The 14,559-nt window shown below is 39.9% G+C and overlaps 2 long non-coding RNA genes across 2 annotated transcripts; both read left to right on the forward strand.

Annotated features, from left to right (window-relative positions):
* The first annotated feature begins 22 nt into the window (after positions 1 to 22).
* LOC146486140 (uncharacterized) lies at positions 23 to 2,605 on the forward strand. The gene is made up of 2 exons (XR_014859990.1): positions 23 to 147; positions 502 to 2,605. It is a non-coding gene; the product is annotated as an uncharacterized LOC146486140 (long non-coding RNA).
* Positions 2,606 to 3,893: 1,288 nt separating this feature from the next.
* On the forward strand, positions 3,894 to 13,202 carry LOC146486141 (uncharacterized). Its single transcript, XR_014859961.1, has 3 exons — positions 3,894 to 4,102; positions 5,901 to 5,944; positions 11,807 to 13,202. It is a non-coding gene; the product is annotated as an uncharacterized LOC146486141 (long non-coding RNA).
* Positions 13,203 to 14,559: the final 1,357 nt, after the last annotated feature.

Consider the following 14,559-nt stretch of genomic DNA (forward strand, 5'->3'; position numbering starts at 1 on the left):
CAGTAATTGGCCAATCACATCACCGTATTCTTTCACTAGCGTTTTTAGGAAGGATCTTCACGCGAATAATTGCTTCGTCTTATTTACTGTTTTATTCACCGTGTAGACGGGTTTTCTTCCAAATGAAAGGATTCAACAAGTGACGAGGTATGTAGGTGACCAGTGATTGTATTTTCTCATAATTTCCTTAGTTATTGTCGTCAATATTCGATTTCCTCGCAAGCTTGTTCAATATGGCGGCTTTTCTCCGCGTGCAATGATCAATGAACGCGTTTGCTTTTTGACGCTATATCGTCAGGGTTCCAAGAAAAAAAATTACACCATTTGTTTAATAAAGAGTTGCTATTGGATTTTAAGGCATCGCACCCTATCGCACCTCTCACCGTTTTTCTGCTATGTGCGTTTAAAGTTTGGCGATTGTGAGGAGCAAACAACGAGCGAGTCACGATGTAACATAAAGATTTATTGTAACGTTTTCCTCTTTGCTTGATTTGTCTCTAGGTTTACGACTAAAGCTCAAGTGAAAGCTCTAGCCAGCTGTTCTAAATGACCTGCTATTTCACCTCAGGACAAAAATGTTGAGGCTTCAGGGCTATGGACTGTTGGTAGATGTCGACTAAAATATCAGAAATATTATGATCACAAGCACAGATCCACAGAAAAATTAATAACTAAAAAGGGGAAACACTTGCGACTTAGTTCTTTAAATTAAGAATCAGTTGTGCAGAAATTACATTCTACTTATACTTTTAAAGTATATCTTGCATGCTTGTACAACAATTTGCATATATATTTCCATATATTCCCATACAAAAAAAATATTTGGCCACTTCAGGCATATATTTTACATCAAAAGTCAAGCATATATGAAATTTCTATTGATGATTTGACTTATTACCTCTGTGTTTATTGTATAAATATATAATTGTGTATAAATTGTGTGTAATTTGTGTTGTTAATAAAAGGGATTGACAGCTGATTTGCAAGATGACCTTCAAAGTAGATGTATGCTAATTTGATCTCAATTGCACTTGACTATGTCAGTAGCTAAAATCTCTGGTATGCTCGGCAAACTATGTGGAGTCATCCACCTTCACATTGGTGTACAAGATACACTTCGATGTAAACAGGCCCTGAGAAAATGAGGGGGGGGGGGCATGCCTTGTAAGCAGAGTTCCCCTCAATTTGTATTTCAATATTTCTCCAATCCAATTCATAATTATTGGATATGTTGAAGATTTAAAGTGACAAGTAGTCACACCAGATGTCTCCTCCTTTACAAGTATAATACTGTGCCCCTTTTCCAAGTTTGATCTCAATATTGTACTTGACTATTGTCAGTGGCTGAAATCTCTGGTATGCTCTTTTTGCAAACTATGTGGAGTCATCCACCTTCACATTGGTGTACAAAATACACTTCGATGCAAACAGGCTCTTAGTTTATGAGGGGGGGGGGGGGGGGAGGCATGCCTTGTGAGCAGAGTTCCCCTCAATTTGTATTTCAATATTTCTCCAATCCAATTACATAATTATTGGATGTGTTGTAGGCTTTAAAGTGACAAGCACATGTTAAGGAGAGGGGGGCATCTAGTGTGACTATAATACTGTGCCCCTTTGCCAAGTTAGATCTCAATAATTATTGTACTTGACTATTGCCTGTGGCTGAAATCTCTGGTATGCTCTGCAAACTATGTTGAGTCATCCACCTTCACATTGGTGTACAAAATACACTTCGATGCAAACAGGCTCTTAGTTTATGAGGGGGGGGGGGAGGCATGCCTTGTGAGCAGAGTTCCCCTCAATTTGTATTTCAATATTTCTCCAATCCAATTACATAATTATTGGATGTGTTGTAGGCTTTAAAGTGACAAGCACATGTTAAGGAGAGGGGGGCATCTAGTGTGACTATAATACTGTGCCCCTTTGCCAAGTTTGATCTCAATAATTATTGTACTTGACTATTGCCTGTGGCTGAAATCTCTGGTATGCTCTGCAAACTATGTTGAGTCATCCACCGTCACATTGGTGTACAAAATACACTTCGATGCAAACAGGCCCTTAGTTTATGAGTGGGGGGCATGCCTTGTGAGCAGAGTTCCCCTCAATTTGTGTTTTCAATATTTCTCCAATCTAATTACATAATATTATAATTTGGATATGTTGTAGATTTGAAGTGACAAGTACATGTAAAGGAGAGGAGGACATCTAGTGTGACTATAATACTGTGCCCCTGAATTGTACTTGACTATTGTCTGTGGCTGAAATCTCTGGTATGCTCTGCAAACTATGTCGAGTCATCCACCTTCACATTGGTGTACAAAATACACTTTGATGTAAACAGGCCCTTAGTTTATGAGTGGGGGCATGCCTTGTGAGCAGAGTTCCCCTCAATTTGTATATTTTCAATATTTCTCCAAATTATCCAATAAGTAAACATAATTATAATGGATATGTTGTAGATTTAAAGTGACTAGTAAATGTAAAGGAGAGGAGGACATCTAGTGTGACTATAATACTGTGCCCCTTTGCCAAGTTATGAATTACATGTGCAATATGTACAGCAGTTTCCATTAATGTGATTGTTATTATTAAAATAAAATAAAAACATAGATTTGATAGTTGGTAGTCTGTCTTGTTACAACTGAACTAGAAATCTTCCAAGATCAAAGAGAATATTGCTCACAGGTTTTTTGGAGTTTTTCATAAGGCTGGACCACTGTAGTAATGGGAAAGGGGGATGGGGGGGGGGGGAACCTTTTGTGAAGTCAATATTTTTTATATTGTGTGCTATCATAGTTTGTTGGACTATGGAAATGAGTAATCATTTTTGAGCAGCTACTTGTACTTACTCTGAATTTTTATTGCTCATTTGTGATTCCTTATCACCTTACTATTTGGCTTTCACACTCTCTATGTTTGAGGGTACTAATGTACATAATCTCCATAACATTGTTTTGTGTATTGATGTTTGTATTGAAAGGCCTTATTTTCTTTTAAATATATAATTAAAGAGGGAGCATGCACCCAGGGCCCCTCACCTTGATCAAATACACTGACTCTTTCATACAAAGTAAGGGTCTGCCCAGTAAAGGAAGGTAAAGTATTTGGCATTGTTTACAAGGTTTTTTCGACTTATTTCATTCAAGATCAATTTGATGTTTTCATTTCCCTCATGCAACATGTGATGTAATAAAACAAATTATTATTGAAGAACTTGTTATATCAAACATATATTTAGTACTCCTGTGTGGCTAAAATCTATGACTCTTGCAAGCTGAACTTGTGTGAGAGCTTTTTTCCATGTCCCAGTCTCATTGGCAACTAGTATACAGAATGGTTAAACGAAATTCCTTTCCAGTAAGGCCGTGAAAATCTTCTTTTCCCTACAATCCTTGTTAACTTCATTTCGTACTATAATATTCGGCTATTTCCACCAGAATAATTGGATTCCAGTAGTTATGAACTCTGAATATTTCAATGCCAGATTTTCGAGCCTGTGATCGTACATTATAATTCAAAAGGTAGGATTTCATAGAAGGACGACAGGATTGGTTTTGCAATTGTACGGAAGTGGTAATTATCCATGTAATTTACATGGAGCAGTTTCGGTTGTATCGGCTTTCGATCGATCGATAGCTAGAATCGCGCGCCGTGTAAACCCAACGTTTTGAGCGTTAAATTAGTCAGTCGATGTGCGCTAACGGTAACCGGAGAAAACTTATCGAATAAATTACCGAATTAACCGATTTCCTGCCTTTTTGAAGCGGAAATTTGTCATTCCTTGAGATCTGCACAGCACGAAAGTTTGTTACAACTGACCTCGAACCGACAACTCGCCCCAGCATGCTTTGCGGACCGTGTCCAACCACCACTGCTAGCTGCAGAAAGAGTATTTTGCAAAGCGCTTGGTAACCGTTCACAAAAATTACGGGTGTGACCTGGGCTCCAGTTATGTTTTCTATTCAAAATGGCGGCTGTTTGCATCGAATTCTTGAACACTGCTGTACGCGTCACCGCGTGCAGCTGCTCACCGCGTTTCATCAGATTCTTATTTTAATGAGGGAAAAACGAATAAGCGAGGTTCATTCTGGTAGAGTGCAAGGTAAGCAAACCTTTCCCATTGCATTTGACGTTATCCTATTTCTAAAAAAAAACATGCTAAAAAGTGGTCCCAAAAGGTTGGTCCGTAACCACATTTTGGGACCACTTTGATGTCAAACTTTTAACGTCAAAAGAAACTCACTAAAATGTACTGTTTATGTCAATAAACTGTTAAACTGAAATGTTTTCCAAAAATTACACTTTTTTAATCTTCCAACTGTACATGAGGTAAACATGCTTTATGCATCATTATAAAATAGCCAGGGTCAAGCAAGCACTGTGATTGGTCAAACTGAGTTCTTTATAACTCCACAATGCACGAAGCATACGTATGGTGCGTGCATTATAATTGTACATATGCAAGGAGCACACGTCAGATTTTTTGCCTGTGAAAAATCTGAGAAATTCAGAGACAGAATGCGCTGTCACTCCAGCGATTCGCAAAGAACAGTCTCTTGTACTGATGTTTCCAGACTTTTAATTAACTTCAACTTGTCTCTCAACACCTTAAAACTTAAACTTGACTTGGAGTTAACTTCTTGAACTTGCTTACGACGTGACGAAAAACTAAAACAGTTTGACTTTTTACTTGATTGCGCGCGCTGTCCGTGCCCTGTCGTGATCGTGTCGTGATCGGCAAGAGCGCGCGCTATTAAATTACGCGTTATCTCGTGTAAGGAGAAACTTGATGTTGATTCATTAAAATTCGCACTTGTCTGAGGAGTTGCGATTGTTTATATTTTATAAAAGAAATAAAAAACTTGTTCGTCGTGCATTGTTGAGTTATATAAGCACTTGGGAATTTTTAAGAACACTCGAGAAGTGCAGAGAGGCACTCGCCTACGGCTCGTGCCTCTCTGCACTTCTCTCGTGTTCTTAAAAATTCCCGCGTGCTTATATAACTCAACAATGCACTCGGCGCGTTTTTTATTTCTTTAGTCAATTAATTACAGCAGTGCCCATCCTCCCACCCCCCCCCCCCCCCCCGGGTATTAGTAATACATTTTCCACATTTTCTACCCTGGGTATTAGCCTACCCCAGAACATTTGACGGTCTTGTGATTTTTGCTTTATAGCATTCTCACTTTGTTTTGGTGATAAGTTCACCAGCAAAGAAAATATATTTTTTTGTGATTACCTATGTCTATGGCAGGCAAAAATGAGATGGTATATTGATTTCACAGAATGAAAGGTCACTGGAACACCAATAAGAAATAAGGCTTAGTTTAGCCTTACTTAACTTTCATTTACAAATATGAAGGTAAGCCCTGGAACAAAGAAATCAACTAGTTTTTTAATGTACCCCATGGGTGAGATGGAATAGGGGGGTGGGGAAGGAGGAGGAGAAGATGGGCACCACTGAAAAATGATGGATGCAAATTATATACTAACTGGATTTGCAAGAACATAATGTACAGAAAACTGGGCACATTTTCCACAATAAAAACTACAGGAATCTTTGACATGAGCAAAAATGAGCTCACCTAGAAATCATCTCTAAGTCTACCTACTTTCTTCTGTTACCTCCTGAAGAAAAACCCTAAATATCAACCCTGAATCTCAGCTTAGTAAAGTCAACCATTTTCTTCATAACCATTACCAGTATACAATTAATAATGCCAGCCTATTAATTTTGTTATTTTACCTAATTTTATTATTAATACTGTAATCAAATAACAGCAACAACCTAAAAATGTGACTTTCATTCTTATTTTTTTTTCTTGTCAATACAATCAAGTGTCAGATATCAAATCAGATGCCTATCAGTGCCTGATTAAAGCCATCTGATTTTATTGCAGGTGACATGTTGCTTCCAATGAGAGTGCACAATAATTAACCCCTGGTAAGAATAGATAATGAACTAACGAGTGTGCCCAGCATTAGGAAGATTTAGTTTAACATTTTTTGCTGGATTACGCTGGCGCTTTTTGTTGGAGGCAGTCTTCCTTAACTTTAACTGATGTTTTTCATTACTTTCTCCTCCCTTTATCCCTTTAAATCTTGGCTTTGGACCAGTTGCTTGTGCTGTTGATGCTTTTATCTTTGATTTTCTTCTTGATATCGAAGTGGGTTGTACCCTGATTCTGGCCCTGCCATTGTGGAGAATAGGTAGAACGAGTCCATTTTGATCTTTCCCAAAATTTACAAAAGCTGTTGCAACTGTGCTGCTAGGGGGGCCTGTCCTCTTGATTTTGAAATGATGTTTCTGTAAACTTTCAAATATTTCATGTAGCATGCACGGAAATTGTTATCAGCCGTTTTTAGCTTCAGTTCAACATCATCGCTTACTTGTCTGTGGAGTCTGAGTACGTCCTGTAATTCTATTTCTGTCTCAATCTCATTCTCTTTGTCAAAAGATTGGATCTTGCAAGTGTCATCTGGGGTTGGAGATAGAGAATCAACATCCAGGGGGACGGAATGGTCATCATTGACCATGTCAGTTTGAGCATCTTTGTTTTGATGTAGATGGACAAACTTTTGTAACTGCAGGTCATTATGGTCTCCTATTGCAAGTTTAGCTAGATTGAGCCTTTCCTCTGCTCTCTGTGGAATGAAGTTTATCCCTGCAATACCATATTTAAGTGCCACTGCAGCTTGATGAGCACAAGGGTTGCCATTGCTTCCCAAAGGGCAAGTGCAAATTCCACTTCTGCAGTCCACCTCATAGTTGACCTCTGAGTCACTTCTACTTGGAACAAAGAATTTGCATCAGTCAGAAGTGCTTTGTGTGACAGCACTCAGCTGGACTGTTGACCCAGTTAGACCAAAACATCTTGGAGCTAGATGAAGATTTTGAGTTTTGCTAAAGGCAAGGGCAAGCAGTTTTCGTTGGAAGTACATTTCAAGGTCTTCGGTAATAAACTTGAAGAGTTCAATTAATTTGTATGCCCTCATTCGGTGTAGAATTACACTCTTGAATATGTTAATCATTGATTCAGTGTAATTATCAGTGTTGTTTCCCCTAGTAATCAGATTCTTTCAATGACAGAGAGCCCACTCTTTCTGACGTTTTAATGACTTCTTGAGGTACTCCTGGTAGTTGGGATACTTTTTGGTAATGGTATCATTTAATGCATCATTTGTTGCAGAAAGAAATTCTTTTGTAGAACCTGAGAAAACAAGTTTCTGAAGATGTTCCATTAAATGTTGGCGGTCCTCTTTATTAATGCTGTTGTTAGAGTTAAAAAGCCAACGCCAGGCAGCTTGCAGAAAGTGGAAGGTACAGAGCAGTAATATAAATTCCTTCCAGATGTCTGACAGAGCTCCTCTTTGTCCAGAGTCATCATCAGTCATAAAAATCTGTGGTCCTGTTTTTGGGCCTCAACCACCAAAGGCATGCTGTGGTAGGAGATTTTGTAACTTTTCTAGACACTGTTTTGTGATCTGTTGGGATTGCCCAGATGTAATCCACACCCCCAATGCAGGGTGATTGGTGCACATAAAATAGACAGGGTTGTTACACCTGTCAAGGCTTCCTGAAGCATCAAGGAAAGCCATTTCTCCAGCTTGTTTTAGTTGATGTACTCTGCTCATAAGGGGTGTGCATATGGCAATAATCAAAGGCTGTTCACACTCGCCAGATTGTTGCTAAGTCTGCAAGAAACATTCTCCTCCTTTGCTAGCATTCGTTCTATTATAATCATCAATAATGGTTGCAAGAGTGCAAAACATGCTGTGCCCATTTGGGGCCCCTTTTTTGTCCAGTTGCCATTTTGCATACATGTTTTTCACGTCAGTGAGAGAAGGACAGTACTTTCGATCTGCTAGCAGCATTATTGACATAGGGTCTTGCATAAGTTGTGTTTCATGGTGGTGGAATGCCTCTGAAGCAGACATACCTCTCTCAAAATAATTTTCAAATGCGGCTTTTGTTGATGAAAGAATAGGGCAGAAACTCTGCAGGTGGAAGCTGTTTACACTGTGGTTGTGATTCCACCACAACTCAACTTCACACATTTCATCGTGTGCTCTTTTAGTAAATATTTTAACTGACATCCTGCTTTCACAATCGGTTTTCTTATCCCTGTTTTTTGACAAGAGATCAAGTTGCTCAGATTCATTGTTCATTGGATGAGATTGCCTTTGTAGCTGTTTTTTCGGTTGTGCTTTCCTCTTGGCAGCATCTTGTTTTGTTGTTAATTTTTTGCGTTTGCACTGACATATATACCATCTTGCAAATGAAACTCGTTTTCCAGTTCTTGTGCGTCCACCACTTTCTGTGTTATATTTTATGTTTGATGATGTGGCAAGTTTGGTCATCCAGTTGTCAACCTCTTCCTTGCATGTTACATCTTTTATACAAAACCGCACTCGAAAGCTGTCTTGCATTGTTACTGGCAGATCTTCAAATTCCATGCATTTATAGTTATAGTCTTGTGGTAAAATGGCAGCAACAGGGGCAGGTAGAACTGCTTGGTCAAGTCTTCTCCTTTTAGGTGGGATAGCATCAGAATAAGAGTGATCTTCATATATGCTAGTTTGGGAGGTTGCAAGAGTTGGTGGATTCACAATGATGGATTGTAGGTTTGGCTTTTTTAAGCCTGTAGCTGTAGTTGAGGCTGGGTTTTGGGAAGTAACAACTGGGGTTTTGTTAGGCACAGAGGTCTGATGGGCCTGTGTGGCTTGCTTGCTTGTTGTATTTGTACCTGTTGGGGTTTTGCCAGAGACAGTGGTTTGTTGGGCTGGTGTTGCTTGCTTGGTTGTGGTAATTGTACCAGTTGGGGTTTTCCCAGAGACAGTGGTCTGTTGGACTGGTGTGGCTTGCTGCTTGTTGTATTTGTACCTGTTGGGGTTTTGCCAGAGACAGTGGTTTGTTGGGCTGGTGTGGCTTGCTTGGTTGTGGTATGTGTACCAGTTGGGGTTTTCCCAGAGACACTGTTCTGTTGGACTGGTGTGGCTTGCTTGCTTGTTGTATTTGTACCTGTTGGGGTTTTGCCAGAGACAGTGGTTTGTTGGGCTGGTGTGGCTTGCTTGGTTGTGGTATGTGTACCAGTTGGGGTTTTCCCAGAGACAGTGGTTTGTTGGGCTGGTGTTGCTTGCTTGGTTGTGGTATGTGTACCAGTTGGGGTTTTCCCAGAGACAGTGGTTTGTTGGGCTGGTGTGGCTTGCTTGGTTGTGGTATTTGTACCTGTTGGGGTTTTCCCAGAGACAGTGGTTTGTTGGGCTGGTGTGGCTTGCTTGGTTGTGGTATTTGTACCTGTTGGGGTTTTCCCAGAGACAGTGGTTTGTTGGGCCTGTGTGGCTTGCTTGCTTGTGGTATGTGTACCAGGTGGTGTTTTGCTAGACACAGAGGTTTGTTGGACTGGTGTGGCTTGCTTGCTTGTGGTATGTGTACCAGTTGGTGTTTTGCTAGACACAGAGGACTGTTGGGCCTGTGTGGCTTGCTTGGCCGTGGTATATGTATCAGTTGGCCTTTTGCCAGAGTCAGAGGTTTGTTGGGCTGGTGTGGCTTGGTTGTTTGAGCTACCAGTCGGCTTTTTGTGAGGGGCTGGTTTAAGTGTTTTTGATCTTCTTGCTGTGTGCAATGTTGGTTTTGTCACGTTGGTTCCTAGGATGTCTTTTTGGGTTGCAGTTAGAGCTTGTATGTCCAGTGACAAGGAATTCCTCTTTATGTCAAGGATGAGTGAGTAGCGGAAGGTGGCCATTTGATCTTGGGTAAAATCAAGAGGCAGTCCCAGGGAAATGTGTTGTGCCCATTTTGCCACAAACACCCCACAGTCATCACTGTTGATCTGCTGTGAAATTTGGGAGGAAGGAATTGCGAAATATCTCCAGTTGTGCAAGTTCCAAGTCTGCCCTTTAAGGGAGGCAGAACATGTAAGGAAATTGTTGAGTCTTGTAAATGCCATTTTTGCACCAACCCCATCTTGTAGGGAGTCAATGTAAACTGACATCTTCTCTTTAAGGTTGACAAGAACCAGACACCAGTGCCTACCATGGTTGAATGGAGCGAGAATCACCTCTGAATCCAGGACATTTGGATAGAGCTGGTGAAACTTGTATCTTTGAAAGGTTTCTGTTGAGGGTGTTGCCATTCTTGAAAAGATGTCAGAATTCAAAGTGCTCACTTTATTGCCTGCTGCCATGGCCTTTTCCTCAATAAGCAAAAAGATCTTGTTAAGGAGGAAGTTGTTCAGCCAGGAGCCATTTCTCTCCTGTCCTGGCAAAAGCCTGCGAAGGTCTCCAGCTTCCCAGCCCTTTGTTCTGGCGTGGTGTTGGATGGCATGACCCATGGTGACAATAAGTTCTGCTTGCTCCTTCTCTGAGTCACATATCGGCATATACTGAAGGCCTGGGCAGTGTTTTGCTGTTTTACGCACTGCTGGAGCTCTCACATCACACCATGGCTCCATGACATAAAAGGAAGGAGGAGTGGCCCGTTGGATTTGGATTGTTTCCTTGGAAACCTCACTCTCCAATCTTAAAGGATGTTTTTCAGTTTTGGTTTGTGGAGTAAAAGACCCTTTTCCTTCTGATGTTTCCACTTCTTGGTCATTAGCATTACCTCTCTCATAGAATAGCAGATATGCTTGTTGATTTGTGGCCTCAAATGCTGTGCACTCTTTGATGTGTGCATCATCAGCACAATACCACAAGCCATTCCGCTTCATGTAGCACACATAGTGACCAGAGGAAAGCTTACCACCAATGTGCACCACTACAGCAACAAGGTTGTAGGACACTCTCAATTTTTCTGTTGACTCAGATTGATTGGAGGTGTGTATCTCACAAAGGTTAAGCATTTCATCATATTCTACCATGTGCTGGACCTTGTCACCATTGGATCTGAACCGCATCAGCTGTAGACAGATTGTTGCTGGTAGTTTTCCAAAGACTAACCGTTTCCAAGCCTCTGTTCGGCTGTTGCAGCTAATGAAGAAAATGAAAATGTGATATGTACAAAATGAAAAGTCTGTCATACATTTCTGATTTCAGGGAAAGTGCCGGTAGATATTAACAATTTCTTTAACTAGGGGGTATTAAGTAAATATGCATGTGTTAAACTTGCATGTAATGTTGGTGTCACTGATCTGGAAGGCTTGAAAACAAAATTTGCTCACCCCAGTACTAACACTGCCTCAAACACACATCAATTGCGTTTAAGGTGTTGCAGTTTAAGTACATGTATATAGATTTGTGCGATAAAGTAAATTTATTGCAGTGACATAGTTGACATTATTATCTAAAGAGTAATTAGTGTCTTTTAAGACAAGGCACAGTGTGGGACATACCTGTGGCATATGTATAGTGTCTCTAGGGGTACTGGTTTGCTGTGTTCTTCAATAAGTTGCTGCAAGCTACAGCCCTAATGGGAAAACAATACATAGACTCCTTCCTTTAAACTGTTAATTTTGTCATTTAATGCAGTGTTGTACTTGCAATCAGTGGGGGTAATAGCAGTACATCTACGTGTGTTGTAACATTTTATTTGATCACATAATTAGTCATTTTCATGGCATTTTCTATGAAGTATCATCAACTGTCAGTCAAAAAATTGTTTAAGTGGTATAAAAGTCTTTTTTATGCTTTCATCGGAGGGGTGGGGTACAATGAAATTAGCTAATGCAAAAGCAAAAGTTCAGAATTAAGTATTTGCTAATGATCTTTCTGATCATGTGTCGGCTATTTAATTGGTAAATTACTACTTTTAAGCCAGAATTTGGTACTGATGTCTAATAACTAACTTTTATTACTTATTGCACAGGTTATACCTTGACAAGATGAAGAGGAAGCAGTGTTTCCATGGTAGAGTTGCAACTCACATTGTTGCAAGTTAAGCACAGCACTTCACTTCTCAGGTTGAAGAAAAATGTTTTGAGAAATGAGAGATCAAAGTGTTGGGAGATCAAACCATTGCTTTGGCATTCACTGGTACTGTGAACCAGCATTCGGCAGAATTCCTGAAAAAACTCAGAAGCACACTGCTGTTCCCCTTTTTGAAGCCTGCTGTTAATGCTGGGAAGCATGCCCATAAGAGAGATGGGATGAACTAATCCTGGAGCAGTCTTGTAGGTACTGATGAAGGATTTGGTACTGCACAAAATGCAAGACTCTCCTGTGGAACATTGATTAACTTATAAGCTAGTGTACTGTAAATACTGTACATGGATATTAATATTATTTTATGTCTTTTACTTGGTGATAAGAAAATGATTTTGAAGATGGTGGAAAACAATGAGCCCCATTATTAAGGATAGTACAGTACCTCTTCCAGACCAGTCTATTTTCATCGGTCCCCTATTACTTTAGCTCCCATTGTTTTCTGCGGAGGATCCATTGTTCCCAACCAAGGATAGCTACTGTCTTTCTCATTGTTAACAAGTACATTCTCCTAACTGTTGTCATTCTCCTGTGGTGATTGTTGGCGATTGGAGAATTCGTTTCAACATCAAGGTCATTTATGCTGTCTTTGGTAATCATCATCCAGTCTCCTGTGCATGTATATTTGATCAAGTGGTGATTTGTAAGCCACTCTGAAACCACTACATTCATATTTGAGTTACAAGGGTTGATTATTCTAACAAGAACTGAGTAAAGAACAGTTCATTCTGGTGAGAGTACATTCAAGTGCAGTGACACGTTTACCAGACCCTGTATGCATTTTTTTGTTGTTAGACTTTTACTCGGTTGCCTTACTTGGTTTACAGGGGGAGAATAGCAGGCTAGGGGGTGGACAGATGTCTTACAGAATGGGCTCATTTCAGTGGGGACAAAACACCAAACTTTCTCAGTGGAGCAAATATTAAATTGTGTTTTAATGCATTTCTCTAAATATCATGTTATTTGTACCTAAGATACATCCCTTGCAAATCATGGTGCTTAATATGTAACCTAGCTAATAGCTAATACAGCCTGTATTTTGAAAAAGTCAGACTATGTTTAATACAGCACTGTATCTTGTCCTACGCAGAATTTACCCCACCTTTCACACATTCCGTTGAAGGACATCCGTGAACTTTATTGAATTTTGATCTTACCATTGCATTTCAGTCTATGATCTTATTATCAAGAGACATGTGTAAGGACTGTGAACTTATTTTCTTGTGGGCTTCTTCTGAGCTTTTCCACAACTTGGTAAATAAAAATAACATAAAAATGGATGTTGGTGTCATTGCATTTGCTTGTCTTTCTACCCAAGGGAAATCACCTTTTGGGATACAATTTAATTTTTTACTCTTTTATGTAAATACTTGGGTCAGTGTAGCTAATTTTGTACATCACTGGACCTTCTACCTAGATCCAGAGGAGATTTTGAATTCTAGATGCCAGTCAGGTTTCATATTTCAAACCTAGAGACACAAGAGACAAAAATGCAGGGGTACCCATTATTATGCTTCATCTCACCTGTTCTTTTAGCAAAACATTTCTCTCTGTTGTGCTGAATGCTGTCAAGACCCTTTGAAAACCTTTGCACTGAAAGCATGGCTTGCAAAATACTATTTGCAAAGCAAGTATTGTTTAAATTTTGAATGCCTTTTGGTGTTAGACACATCTTGAATTGAATGCAACAGCAATTACAACTGAGGAAGGTAAAATCCAAAGAGTTGGGCGCGAAATTCCCGCCAAATATTACGTTAAAGTACGTCATAAGCCATGTATCAGATTTCAAAAGTGGTCCCAAATAATTGCTCGTGTGGTTGTAAGCATACTTTGGGACCACTTTTTGTTCACCACATCTTCACGTTTGGGGTTCTAGAATTACGTTGATTACTCAGGGACGCTTAATTTCCCTGCGTTTTACCAGTGTGAGCTCCCTTGTTCATTTTTTTCCTTAAAAATATATGGATCAAGATAAAACAGAACTCTAAAGAGAGAGTACTCGAAGCCGCCGCCATTTTGAATAGAAAACATAACTGGAGCCCAGGTCACTCCCGTCATTTTTGTGAACGGTTACCAAGCGTGGTCGAAAAGTGGTCCCAAAAAATCTTTCTGGTCAGCGCATCGTCGCTCAGAGTTGAAATTCGTGACGTCATAAAAACCCCTGCAAAATGTAAACAAAGAGCAATCGCCGTGTTCTCGTCAAGCGATTTAAAACACTTGGCTGTAAAAATATTTAGTATGGAGATTGCTGAAAGTTTCGAGGAATGGGACGACCCAGATATTGAAACTCTTAGTACAAACCTCATTTGTTTGGTCCTCGGAAGAGAAGAGGAAGAAATTGACGAGTCTGACTGCTCCGGGTCCGAAGAAGACATGCAGTTAATTCTCGAGTTTTATTCGGCACATGTGAAATGCGACGTTTGAATCAATCAAATTCGACAGTTTCGAATTAAATTCGACTTATGTCGAATCTGCGACTGAAACAGTCGAATATTCGACTTAGGCCTAGGGCAAACGTCGAATCTTAGTCGAACTTAATTCGTCGAACCTATTAATTTTGAAATAGGCGCATGAATGGTGCGACGTTTGCCGCAATTAAGTTCGACTCAAATTAATTGGTTCGACTCCAGCATAAGT

The sequence above is a fragment of the Pavona decussata genome, unplaced genomic scaffold (genome assembly GCF_977016875.1).
Source record: "Pavona decussata unplaced genomic scaffold, jaPavDecu1.1 SCAFFOLD_21, whole genome shotgun sequence".
NCBI lineage: Eukaryota > Metazoa > Cnidaria > Anthozoa > Scleractinia > Agariciidae > Pavona > Pavona decussata.